This window comes from Anomalospiza imberbis, chromosome 2 (genome assembly GCF_031753505.1).
Source record: "Anomalospiza imberbis isolate Cuckoo-Finch-1a 21T00152 chromosome 2, ASM3175350v1, whole genome shotgun sequence".
In the NCBI taxonomy this organism is placed as follows: Eukaryota; Metazoa; Chordata; class Aves; order Passeriformes; family Viduidae; genus Anomalospiza; species Anomalospiza imberbis.
The window spans coordinates 115,419,072-115,433,425 of NC_089682.1; the positions used below are offsets into that span (position 1 = coordinate 115,419,072).

General features: G+C 42.4%; 1 long non-coding RNA gene across 1 annotated transcript in view; it reads right to left on the reverse strand.

The window, feature by feature from the left end:
• Window positions 1-288: 288 nt before the first annotated feature.
• LOC137469696 (uncharacterized) overlaps window positions 289-14,354 on the reverse strand; it is a 42,323-nt gene continuing 28,257 nt past the window's right edge. Inside the window, exon 2 of the long non-coding RNA XR_010996651.1 lies at window positions 289-567. This is a non-coding gene — a long non-coding RNA (uncharacterized lncRNA). The remainder of the gene's footprint in view (window positions 568-14,354) is intronic.

Sequence of the window (14,354 nt, forward strand, 5' to 3'; positions counted from 1 at the left end):
TTTTTCTACTCAAGTTATGTTTTCTGACATTTTTAGATTTTGCTAAAAATAAAACTCATCTGAAAGTAGGAGTTATATTTATTTTGGACTTTTTTCATGCTCAAGCCACTGATTTGAAGCAGTTTGCATACAGCTTTATTAGCATTCTGTGAATTACTTTGTTGTGTGGCAGACTGCAAAAAGACCATTCTGAAGGATGCATTAATAATAATAGAGTTGATACTGTGATGTGATAGTAAAATGTGGTTTAGACAGTGTTATTTGGGGTAATTATAACTAGCGGAGCCATTTAAAGGTCCCAGCATGTGTTTTGTTAGAGAAGAAATGTTAACCCTAGCGTCTTGGCCAGTCTCCAGCATAAGCAATTATGTTCTTGCTGCAGTAGTTAACTTTCCCTTGTAGCTTCAATTAGATATGGTATTCTTCAGTTTCTCTCAGAGAGCTGCTGAGCTGTGTTACTGGTGCTGTTATCCGGCTCTTTCATTCCGGCCGAGAGGTCCCAGTATTTCAGTTATAAATGAAGTCTCCTCTGCTTGTAAAAGGCTTCTTGAGCACAGTCTCGGAGCACTGCATAAATCAATAAACAACAGATGCACTTGATATTGTATACTGACTTTAGGGCAGGAGGAAAAAAACCCAAATGTGAGGAATGATACTGGCAGAAAGATAACCCCAGGCTATGAATAAAACATGCACACCTATAACCATGAAGGGTTCACAGAGCAGCAAAAGGGCAAAGGCAGTAACAAAGGGCTTGGTCCTGGAGGAGGAAAACAAATAAAACCCAGAAAAACTGATTTACCATTGAAGCAATAACAGAGGATCCAAAGATACTTTACTCTAGATAATTTTAGGAAAGGAAATAAGCGAAGCTAGTCCCTGGGTTTCCCTCTCTAAAGGGTGAAAGCAAGAAAAGAGATTTAAAAAGCAACATGACCAATACCAATGCAACCTTGCATGGTTAAAAGTACTTTATAGCTGCAGTTAGGTGGGATATACCTCAATTTCTGAAAGAAATCTTCCCACAACCTCAGCAAGTATTGCATATCCCAGGGGTATATTACAGCAAAATAATACTGTGACTACATCCCAAGAGATCTCTAGACAACTACAAGTTATAGCCAGGATAAGAATGTGTAGAAGGGATAGGGTATAAGAATAAAATGTTAAAAATATCACCTTTGTCTCTGCAACCTGGATTACTCTTCTGAATAATCTGAACTATTTTTCTCTGTCCATCTTTCTTCTACTTTTCTACTTATTCTTTTTTTATTTTGTGTGTGTGTGAGTAATATTAGATTTCCATAATTAGAAACATCCTGTTGTGGTTTTAGATATATGTAGAGGGAGGAGAGGATCACCTCAAGCACTTCATCTATGAGGTCTAGTTTATGAGGTAAGGAAGTCATAAGGGGTTTGAGATTTTCATAAAAGTTCATGCTGCTGCAGAAAAGCTACTATGCCTATTAAATAATTCTCATCCTCTCAGCCTGGTGTTTCTCTGGCTCTTTTCCCCCACCACTTTACATCCCCATCAAAGCGGCTTTGAATATTTTCATAGTTATCTTCTTCACCCCACCCTCACAAAATTCACATGGTTAACTGTCCCCTCTTGAGTCAGAGTTGAAAGATAAGAAATTGAGCTACAGGTATAGGAGTCTGAGCCTAATTTTGTTGTTTCCTCTTAATAGAAATATTACTGAGAGCACTTCTGAGCCAAGGAGATTCAGCTGAGGTGTATTTGAAATGTATCATGCTGTGGCACAAACCCTCCAGACCATGAGGGGCAGTTCTGCCATGTTCAGCTGGAGACTTCAGATAGACCCCAAGGGATACAGGTTCAAAAAAAAATGTTTCCGTTGACCTCACAAGACAGGCAATGGGTTTCTGATGCAGAATTATATGTCATTCTGAAATACAAATTGTCCCGATTCAAACTCATTACATTTAACTTCTGTGTAGGAAAATCCCATTTATCACATTTTGTGTCCTTTGAGTGTTTTCTCTATAATTATATTGTTTTCATCTTCATGAAATTTCTCAGGACTGTTTGGTAAATTATGGACCAGGTTTTTTAACCTGATGAACAAACTGTGCCAGCTATGACTATACTTTGTTTCTCTCATTTTCAGTTGGGTCTAATATGTCCAATGGGTCTAAAAATGTCCAATAGTTTTCTCTATTGGACACTGGGCGTGACCCATTAAATATCCTTGTTTTATGACCCAGCTGAAAGTCATTGCCCATTTAGTATTATAACCCAATCTGAAAGAAGAACTGCTACAGAGAACAAGCAGATCTCAGGAAAAGAGCAGAGCCATTCAGAGAAAGGAAGGCAAGTGATGGAAAGCAAAACCTATTAGTATCTTTTTTTTGATGCTGACAAGATTAAAATGGTTTGCATTTGACACAATGGAGGGTCAGACAGGAATTAATCCCCATTGTCTCACCTGGTTCCCCTTCACCTAAGTAATAATTCAGAACAATATTTATGGCATGAGGAAGAGAAGGCAGCTGGTGGGACTTTGACAGGTGGAACCAACTGTCTCTGTACCAGCATACAACACTGAGATTTGGGGAAGTCCTGGCTGATGACTACTGCATCAGACACTTGTTGGGGGTGCTGGTTATAGCTCTGAACTGTGCAGAAACAAGAAGGAATCAATGACAGTCTTTCTGCATATTCTGCTTTTCTTGCAATGTTCAAATGCACCTTTTTTGTTACAGACTTTCTGCAGTTCTTGATGTCCCATTCTCATAAATAATAATATCAACACTGTTTGAATACAGAGATCAAAGGGATTTTATGAAAGTCCAACCATAGGGGGGGGGGGAAAGAACTTTCCACCTGGAAAACATGGGAAACAGAGAACCCTGGTAGAGAAGGGATGAAGGCAGTTTAGCAGGTAGGACTAGAAATTCTTATGGATATCTTACAGCACTTTTAGAATCATCTCACCTCCACAACTCCAAGAGAGGGCCTGTGGCAGACTTAGTGCTGCTCTACTAACTTGGCCTAGAATATAATGCTGGAGAGGGTGATTAAAAGCACAAGGGATGGCGGATGCTGAAGAGACAGTCTAAGTTTCTTGTGCACACTGTTATGCCTCCACCACCTGAAGTATCTCCCAATGCTAATCCCACTTCACAAGTATGGAATACAGCAGCAAGAGCAGAAACCTCTGCTCCAAACTGTGAATAGCATTCACCAGAACATGCTCCCCATGGACAGCCAGGGAGCTCCTGCCTCCCACAGTAAACTCAGTGCTGGGTGACCCCAGAGCAGCCAGTCTTCAGGATGAAGGGCACACCTGGGCCTTGCAGCCTGGTTTCAACAACAGGTTTCTGTTCTTCTCAAGCAAGAATGAAAGCAGCTGCCATCCACACCCCAGCTGGATTCCCACCCTGTACTGTTTTGGGACGATTGCTGCCAGCACCTCTCAGCTGCCTGGGCTAACTCTGTGGGCAGCTGTCCTTCTGCAAAATTGTCACTGCACTGTGCCACAGATTCACCGGGGAGGCAGGTGGGCATGGCACAGACCAGATAGCTCCCGATGTGTTGAGGGTAGTCATGTTCCCAGCAGAGGCAGAGCTGGTCTCCAGACTGGCTCAAGTCTCTAGACAGCTGGCAGGAGGAGATCTTAGCAGTGAAATCATTCCATCCCAGGGCCAGTACAGGGACCAGTGTAGCTCTGTGCTGAGTTGCAGTGCAATGGTGTGAGTTGTGCTACATAAGCTGATGCTGGGTGACTGATTGGTGAGGATCAGGAAGGGTTAAATAGAGGCACAGGGTAGTTTTACTTCATCAAATCCCTTTTCCGGCCAAACCATCCTCTTTGCTCTGCAAAGAGCTCTGCAAGAGCTCTCCTCTTTGCTCTGCTCTGTACGCTCTCTGTATGTGTACTGTATGTACACATACATCTGCGTACACACGCGCATTCAAGTGTTTTTATGGCTACTATGTTTCACAACACAGCCAAAGGAACGTCTCTGGGGCCAGAGAGTAGCTGGTTTTCACAGAAAGCTGATTCTAGAGGGTCAGGCAGACTTTCCCAGGAGATGTTGTGGATCAGCTGCTGTAATGGGCCTGGGAGAACCCTTCAGACAGGTAAAGAGGTACAGGTGTGTGTGTTTGGGATCAGAAGAGCATTGTTGTGAATTCCTGGCTCTGGTCAGAGATCAGAAGCTGTGTAGGCACGAGAAGTTAAAGAGATATCAGTGCTATGCTGTTCCTGATACAAAATGTTCAAAAGATGGAGGAGAAAATATGGGGAATAAGACTCTTACCTTGGCTGGTGGCTCTGTCACCTTTCTGTGGATACCTGAGGACTAAGGAGATTCCCAACCATTTCCCTTATCTCCCTCAGGACTCTGTTCCTTATCTTTGGATTTCCCCTTTTGTGGGGATCAGGGAAACTGGGTCTGTTCCTGACCTCAGGAAACAGCTGCTCCTCACCTTCCAGCCTGCAGTCAGACATGCTGTAGTACAAGTAAGGTTTCCCTGCCCTGATGCCAGATTGGCCACTACAAGTCCTCTTGGCCACTACTTGTCCTCTAAGGACAGCTGGCCTTGCCTGCCTGCCTTTGCCTCGCTGCTATTGCTGAAGCATCTCTGCAACTGGGGTTCAGAAAGTGGCATCTTGCTGCAAAACAGCCTTCCTAGCCTGATGCTCAGCAGAACTAAAACCTCCAGTCAGGACTGCATTGGTAAGGCTGGGTCAGGAAGATAAGAATATGGTTATTGCATTGGCTGCTGCAGGTAGTATTTTGGAAAATCCAAAGTCTTTCAGAGGTTCAGAATTCTAATACAAGACAGGAGGTCTCATTCAAAGAAAAGTAACCAAGGAAAGGTGCATTGCAGGCCTCAGCTGCAAAAGAAAGCTCAGTGGAGACACAGTTAATGAAAGCCCAGTGGAGGCAAATAGCAAAAAAAAAGGTGGATTCACAGGGCTCAAAACTTACAGCAACTGAAGGGCATGATCTTGGGTGGCAATAAGCAGGATTTAGAAAGAACAGTGAAAATCGTTGCAATAACTGTGGATGGTTGGATTTGGACAGGCAATACTGACCAAGTATAGAGTCTACTAACAGAAAGTTAATCCATCAAACTGCTTTGAACACATTTGAATCAGGCAGAAGGAGTTTATAAACACCTGACATTTCATATTAGAGGTTCAAGGCATTTTTTAACAAGTGCTAGACATGTTTGGCTTTAACACATCATCAAACTACACCCTTACATTGAAGGATATGCAATATGCATATATACATACATATGTATGTACACATATAATAAAATGGGAGGGACCCCCAGTCCAGAAGTCAGTGAAGGCAGATATTGCAGCTCTCCAGTAATGTCTGACAATTATCATCAGCAGATGGAAATATTCCCTCCCAGAAAAAAAAAAAAAAACAAAACAAAACAAACAAAACAAACAACCAAAAAAAAAACCCAAAAAAAAAAAAAAAAAAGAAAAGAAGCAAACCTACACTCTGTAAGGAAAAGGAGCAATTGTATGAATCAATTTGAAAGGATTTTTTTGTAATAAAAGCATTTTAAGCTCCAGTGAAATACCTAGAGGCTTCATTAGAAAGCCCCAGATACATGGTTTTCAACTAGTTACTGTAAGGGAATGTGGAGAGCACAAGCAATTATGCCCCTGGAGAACCAAAAGCAACTTTCTGTAGTTTGGAGGCTAACTTTGAACTGGAGAAAGGCAAACACAACAGGAAGAAATAAAGTGTTTGATTTTATCCTTACTGTATTCATCCTATTTTGATGGATTTCAAGACTGTTAGGAGAAAGGATTTATTTGATCTGCCAGGATTCTCTGCCTCCATGTAGATGTGTCACTTATTTTTGCACTGACAAACATTTTTGTGTCCACTTCTGCCTCTTGCTGTGATCCTGATGTGCAATGTGTGCACTACAGTTTGAGTTAGATTTCATGCCATTCTAGGATAGAAAAAATAAGGAGCAGGTGGAGTGGCTAAGGGAGCTACTAAAAATGGCCGAGGGAACACAAGGGAAAAAATATGGCACTTTTCTTATAATTAAAACTTTCAAGTTTGATTTGTGGACACTTAAATGAATCACAGAATCACCGAATAAGCTGAATTGGAAGGGACCTACCAGGATCATCAAGTCCAACTCCTGGCCCTTTACAGCAACATCTCCAAGAGTCACACCATGTACCTGAGAGCATTGTCCAAGCACTTCTTGAACTCTGTCAGGCTGGTGCTGTGACCACTGCCCTGGGCAGCTGTTCCAGTGCCCAACCACCCTCTGAGTGAACAGCTTTTTTCTAATATCCAACCTAAACCTCCCCTGACACAACTTCAGGCCATTCCCTAAGGTCCTGTCACTGGTCACCACAGAGAAAAAAATTTCAGCTTGGAGGCTTATGAGTCTTGTAAATTGAATGCAAGTGTAGTGACAGCAGGCTGGCTTAATCTGCCTTGGTAGATCCTCTAAGGAGCAGTCTGCAGGTTTACAGAGATACCTTGACCACAAATGGAAAACTTCTACTTTACAGTATGATTTCATTATGTCCAAGTGGGACAAAACTGCACAGTGCAAAGCCCAGCTCAAGTTGCTATATGCCCAATTGCAAGGCAGCTGGGTTAGCTGCAAGACTGGAAGTTGAGTGTCTCTCCCTGACAGACATGCATGCTGAAGGTTGAAGCATAATTTGACCCAAGAAAGGAGCTTTGGTCTGCAGATAGGATGGAATTTGGGTGAGATTCAACACTGAAATGAACTCTAAATGCTTGGAATAAACTGTATTTTAAGGCTCTTACTGTCATTGCCTATCCTCTGTTTCACATTTTCTTTAACCAGAAACTTACTGAGAGACTGGGATGAAACTTTTCTAGGTCTCTTTGACACCAGTGATTGTGGTTTCATGTAGCCTCTGTTCCTCTTCTCTTCTGGGACTAGATGACAATCCAATTTTTATGTTGCTTCTTCAGTGAAGCTGAAAAAATTATACATTCAAAAAAATTAATTTCCCAAGTAGTTCCACTGAAGGGATCATGACCCTAAATGTATTCATTAGCTCAAATTGTCAACAATTTTTGTAGCAATTTATTCCTTGACCACTTGAGAGTGGTCAAGAAGTGTCAGAACATGCACTGTGAGGTTGGCACTTACTGAAATACAGCAGTTAGGCTTCTAGAGGGCTTTTTTTTTTTTTCTGTGCATTTTGCTGCTGGTTTGAGAGACTTTCTATGGCTTGCCATCAATTCCAGATGTAACAAGATTATTCTGCCTCAAAATGGGAAAACCAGTGGAACCAGAAGTGTTCCGAAACAGAAGGATTATTTTCCTGTCTAGGTCACTGATAAAATGACCTTTAGTTCTTAACAAACATTCCCAATGGAAACTCTTAATCTGAAATCCAAAATTCCACATTCATATATGGTGACTTAAAATAGAAATTGGGAAAGTTCACTAGAACATTATATGTAAGGATGTCAACAGGTGAACAGTTAATGAGAATATCCCAACATTTTTCAAGACATTTGGTAAAGACAACTTTATTTCGACAGAAGAGCTGCTGGGCAAAAAATTGTTTTGAAATTGACACATTCTCTTCTCTCCAAACTCACCCTCATGCGAATGTCTAACAAGGGAAAACCAGATTGTGATTGTCAGCATCCACAAAAAGATCAATGGACTAATGGACCTTCTCCTTTAGAAGGCTTTCAAAATACAGAGTGATAAATCTGGATGTGATTTTTCTGAATCTAAGGTAGTTTGGGTGTGGTTAATTTGACTGGCACCATTCACCTTTTTTCCACCACTTGCTGGGAAGCTGTCTTCATCCTTTCCTACTCATCCTCTGAAATGTATTTCTCTGCTCTCTGAAATGCAGTGCTGGTGTAGGAAGGGCATGAAGACACACATGGGTGCCTTTTCTGCAGCTCAAATCTGTTCTTCCTCAGGCTATGGAACCACTTCGTATATGGCAATAATAGACTGCAAACATTACATGTACTCTGACAGCTGTAAAGCCACATTTCTGAGATACAAATTTTTTGTAATTCATATATCTTTTCCCTCCTCCTACATAGACACGTTTTACCTTTTTGATAGCAAAATGGGCCCTGCAGTCTGTGTAAGAGCATTGCTCACTAATGCTCCATGGCAGGATAACATATGACACATATTCAACAAACACACACATATCTGCCCCTCTGGCATAAAGCAAATCAGGATTCTCAAGAAGGGATAAGGTTAAATACTCTAATGGCAAAGGGAAAAACATCTAAAAGAGAACTAATCTAAAGTGATGGCTTGCCTCTTGCACAGTGAGAGGGATATTTAATTGCTGCACACAGAACTGCATGCTTCTCTGATCCTATAAAAAAAGTAACTTCCTTCTGACCAGAAAAGCTCAGAAGTCTTTCCCCAACCAAGACTCCCACTGACGCAGACAGTTGCAGAATGAAGATTTGGTTCTCACTGCATGAGGCAAATAACCCATATAATTCTCTAAGCAAGGCAAGCATGCATGAAGATAGTAAGCCTCTTTCCAGGATTTAGTTGTTCTCCTAAGTTCCTGGAAATGTTGGTGCTTTGTCATCATGTCATAGCACAGCATAAAGATATGCAGATTTCCAAGCAGTGACCACACCTAATCCTGGAAATAAATATGAGAGTACATGTTATAAAACAGCCACATCACTGCTAATGGCTCCTCTGTATTTTTAGAGAAAGCACCAATCCATATTGTTTCAGTTCTATGTTGTTAGTATATCTATGGACAATGAGAGAATATCTATCATCTCTGGAAAAAAAGAACATGATTTGCACACAACACTTCCCTGCACAAAACATCCTCGATTTCTAGATCAAACAGATCAAGTTGCTTGTATCCTAGCCATAAGGGCAGTGTTGCCTTAAAGATATTGCTCAGGTAAAATATTAGGGTATGACCTACTACAAATGTAAATATCTAGGACTACATGGTTCTTTTCAGATTAAGGATTTTGAACAAGTAGACATGTAGTTGATTTCACACAGTCTCACTCTGCTCTTCTATGAATGTAAGAAACAAACATATAAAAGTAAATTTCCACACTTACAGCCATGAAAAAAGTACAGAAAAAAACATGAGTTTCACTGATTCTACACAAGAGAAGAGCCAATGAAGATTATCCAGGGTAAGAGATAACTGGAGAATAGTTACTTTAGCATTTATGAATCAATATATGACATCACCCATACACTCACAGAGTTTGATGTGTAGAGGTACATATGTCACAAATATCAGTGAAACATTCCATTTAAAGTATTTGTTCTGCACATGAAAACTGACGGGTTGTGTGGACTTGAGCAGGTTGCAACAGGAGACCTAAATTTTTTTTTTAATCTGGTCAGAGATGGATGGTTCATCTGGGCTAAGCTAAGACATAAAATTAGAGTTTAAGAATTAATTTCAAGTTTTCTCCAATTCCACCTGAGATAGGTCATCAAAAAGAATAATTTTCTATTACATTTCTGGATGCATTAGAAGTCTGAAGTGTAAAAAATTTCACTACTTAGCCTGTAAGTACCTGATTAGAATAGACAGATATATCAGGGGCAGCCCCTAAAGGAAGCTGCTGGCAGAGAAGGAAAGGGAGTCTGTATGAGAATTTCTCTCTGTCATCCTCAAGGCACTTAGAAGAGTGTTTCAAAGTAGGGGTGGTGTTTTTTCTTTTCACCTCAGAGAAAAATTAACATCCATTTCCAGGTATTTCATCCTTCACCACAGGTGGTACACTGATTCTCCCAGTCCCAGGACTCGGTGTTTCCTTGTTCACCTCCAGATGCTCAGATCATACTATCACTCAGCCAATAGGTTTTCTGGTAAATCTACCCCTTGTAACTAACTTGTTGAAACATAACAAACCCAGAGATAAACCTAGGAAAAATATCCTATTTCGCCCTGTAAGAGTAATGGGGAACAGGAATTTTATTGCAGTGGTGTGGTGTGGAAATAACTAATTTTAGGAGCTCTAAACTTCCTATAGAAGTATTACAAAATAAAGCTGTGCATTACTTGTTATCATAAGGATTTAGCACACCTATTAAATTCTCCACTAATTTAATCCAACCACCCAGAGTGAATGCTACAGCTTGGTCTGAACATCTGGGGTGGACCCAGCTATAAAAGTTGACTTACATACAGACTTGAATAGCCTGGTTAGCACCACAGGAGAGCCCAGTTCTGCCCATGGCAACAAAATGCATGGCTTGCAGTTGCCTGCAATGGGGCATGAATGCAAGAGTAATTTTGAAAAGTAAAAACAAAAAATCCATTTGCAAAGTAAAAAGCAAGAGGTGTGAAAGAGGAGAGAGCAGCAGCAAAAACATCCCTCCCGTCCACACTGGTGCCTCTCCAGGAAGGTGAGGTGTCCCTGCAGTCCCCATCCCCAGGCTGGGCTGGGCCCCACCCAACTCATACCCAACTCATACTTTGGTGAATGCATATGGCCAGGGAGGAGCCATTCCAGCCCCAAGGTCAGAAGTGGAGGCTGAGCAGTGCCCCTTATGCCCACTCACCACAGGCACACTTTACAGGCAACAGGCACTTGAGGTTTATGGGTTGTCAAACGCTATGGAGTGCCAAATCACACCTTAAAAGCATTTTCTATCACCATGAGCCTTGCAAGGTACTTGCAACATCTGTGTTTGCTCATGTAAAAACCATAGTGGAGCCCAGCTCTGCCCTGGTTGCAGACTCTCTCTTTTGCAGGTAGGTGACACCAGTCTTACCAATAAACTCTTGCCAATAATGCACTGAGTACCTCTCTCCCCATTCCCATCATCTTTGCCACGCTGTGGGCACCTGCCCTGTCTGTACCCAAGCTACCTTTGTATGTCCGCAGACCTCTGGGTAAGGCAAGTGGATCTGTGCTGCAAGGACAGCTGAGGATGGCAGGGATAGAGAGGTTCAGTGATGGTGAGAGACAGGCTTTGGTCTGGAGGGTGTTTGGTGAGGAAAGAAGAATATAGGTGCTTGCCCAGAGAGAGGGGAGAGCTCTCCACACTCCTTCTGCCACAGAGGGCTGGAACCTGTGTCATGGTGAGGATCTGCAGGCTTATTTTAATTCAGATGTGAAATGTGATGAAGAGCAACTTTACTCCTCAGCCCCTGCCATAATCCCCCACAGCACATTAGCACGTGAAAGCAGAGGGAAGGAGAGCTGCCGGAAAGCCAGCAGAGACTGCTTGAACAGTTATGCAGCCTTTCCTGAGACAGCAGGGATGTCGGAACTCATCTCTGGTTGGAGTGAGCCCATAAAGGTGGAAAAGTCTCTCCAACCCGTGTCTCCAAAGAAAGGCTCAGTAGTCTTCAGCCGTCTGGTCTCAAGGTAGTTTATTGTGTGTTATCTAAAAGATTTCTCCCTGAGCTGCTGCGGTCCGTTCAGCAGTCAGGCAAGGGCACACTCCCACACCCAGGGGGCTGGTGCCCTCTTTTATATCATACATTACGTGTTAGATGTTTACAGTTTTCCCCCAATGCCCATCACCTATATTGAACAGTGACTTTAAACCAGTCTGTGAGTGCCAACATCACCAAGAACATGGAGGTTAGGAAGAAGAAGGAAAAAGGACAGGGCACGCCCAAGTCCCTCCATCTTAGAACTTCTGACCCCCATGTACAAAACTCAGACCCCTCTGTACAAGGCCTAAAACCCCCCTGTACAGCACTCAAAAACTCTTCCTCTCACTTTGTGACTACTTCTACTATAATATCTAAACTTTTGTGATTTCTTGTTCTTCCTGCAAGGTTGGTAAATTGTTCCATGGATCAGGTTCAAAGCCACAGGGGTCTGTGGCTGCATTCCAGGGTCTCAAATGCTTCTGACCTGGGCCTGGAACATCCAAGAGTGTCCAAGGGACATTCTGAGTTCCGAAACAGGGAGAAACTAATGTAGGAAGATTTTCCCAACAGATAACAAAGGCAATCTGGCCATAAAAAGGTACAGTTCCTACACATTAAAGGCAGTTTACAACTGCAAGCGTTTTCAGCAGCCTTCCACAGAGCAAGGAGTCGCTCACATATGGGAACATGTGCGGAATCAGAGCCCTACTCCTGTTCACAAACCAAACCATAAGCTGGCTGGCATAGGCTTATTTTGTCAGGGTTTGCAAGAGCTTGGCCAGTACCAAGAAAACATTTGGCAGAAAATTTGCTTGTCTGCTGTGCTCTGCATTGGGTCCCAGTTTCTGGATAAGATTCTTTATTTCTTGCCTTTTTATTGCAGCACTGCTCCTAATTTAGGCAAAGAGGCTTTATAAGGAAAAAGAGGTTTTATTTGGAAATCTCAAAAAAATCAGTGAAGTGAAGTAAGTGGTAAGGCAGAAAGGCAGGGCAGTTCCTCATTCCTGTTGAGGCGCAGCAGTGAGAGGCAGGGAGGGTTGGGGGTACTACTTAGAAGATGTGCTGCTACATCCATGTGAGAAACTGCTCAGCCACCACATTCACTCCTGAGCACTCTCTGCTCCCCACTTGTGATAAGTGGAGGTCTCAGGCTGTTTCCATGCTCTAAGGCAAAGCACAGGGCACAGGCAAGCTGAGATCTGCCAAGAGAGCTAAAGGCATCAGTTAAGAAGTGAGGCTGCACTAGCCCCGTGTAATAGAGAACAAGAGCATCTCTGAGCAGGCCTGCTCCTAGATCAGGCCTCTTCAAAAAGCAGTCCCCTGCCTGACTGAGCCCTCCCCTATGCAGGCACCTTCTAGTTCCTCTTCAACTTTTATTTCAATACACAGAGGCTTTTCACATGCGCTTTTAAATAAAACATCAGTGTCTATGTATAAACAATCCCTACCAGGTGCCTGGTAGGCCAGAATAATTCCCTTGTTGCTTTTTAAAAAAATAATAAAAGCAGAAGCTGTAATGGAGCTGAGAATTGCAAATGTTCAGGCTCTAAAATCCTAACTAAAACACTTGACAATAAGCAGCTCACACTGAATCACTCTACCGTGTGATTATTTTATTGGGGTTTTGTTTCATTTCTACTGAAACTGTTCATGGACCTGTAAATAATTTTATCCAATCTGTTATTTACTGAAATGAATTAAATGCAGTCTTTAGACACAGATAAAGTCTACATTATACTTACTACTAATTTCATTTCCACTTGGGTATCAATACTATGGGGACTCAAATTTTTTTCTTAGTAGGATATTTGCATTGACTCTGTTCAGTTCAAAATGTAAAAAGTGCCTGTGATTAAAGCCTGCCAGTTTCCCTGGAATAAAATCCTTAAAAAATCTGCAAAAAGTTGTAAAATAATTCCTTCACAGGTTACAGATGGAGACTGTTACCAATCACAGTCTTCACAATTAAAGCCAACAGCTGTCTTGTGTTTGCATAGTGACCTAGAATAAGTAAATATTTCTGTGGACAGTGACTCTTGTTCTACTTTTCTGTGACACTCTTCGAAGTTCCATGTCCTTCCCTCTCCTTTCAGTCAGCCTTGCACTTCCTCTTCTTGCCTTCAGCTGGATGTTTTGTTTTTTTTTTTCAAGCAGTCACCAAGAGTGAGGAAAGTCTTTGAGCAATAACTGAAAAAGAGTAGAGTGCTCTTTAGCCTTCAGAGAGAGGAATGGGACATTACTAAAATATAAGGGCCAGACAACAGCTATGCAAGCTTATGCTCTCAGGAGGGAATTGGCTTCATCTAAATTTATCCTTTCAGAAGTTTCTGCCTGCTCTAAAACAGTCAACTGGCATCTGTCTGCAGCCAACAAGGAGAGACAAGGCATAGCTGGAGAAGGATTCCTCTGCAATCAGCATCTGAGACTGGTGGAAAGATTCCCCACTTCCAAGTGTATTTATCTCTCCCCACTGATTTAGAAGAAGTCTTGTTTTAGGAGGCCCAGGGTTTGACTGTGGACACAAAGCTCAGGGCGTCTCTGTTGTCATGTTGGGTGAAGTTCCCTTCCAGTGTCCCTGATGTATGGTTGTAGGACAGGTCCAACCATCCTCCTCAGAGGGTAGTAAAACAACAGAGTGAGCAGGAAGGGTGGACATTAAAACAGCATACAGCAGCACTGCCCTTTGTACCCATGCAGATTGCAAAAATCACATTGTCTGTATCCCACTTCAAGACCCACTTCAAGGAATCCAGTGGGCACACAGCCATACTGCTGTGGTCTCCTCATGCCCCCAGTCCCCTGCAAAACAGGTGGAGGTCACCTGTCAGAGGTGGTCATCTCCACCCTGCTCCCTGGGACATGGGCTTGGCAGCATTCTGTCACCTCTACACTGCCTGCCCATGTGCTGGAGGACAGTCCAGCTGCAGCTTAGCCTCCAAACATTCTCTTAGCAAAGAAGAAGCTCCCTCTGCCTGC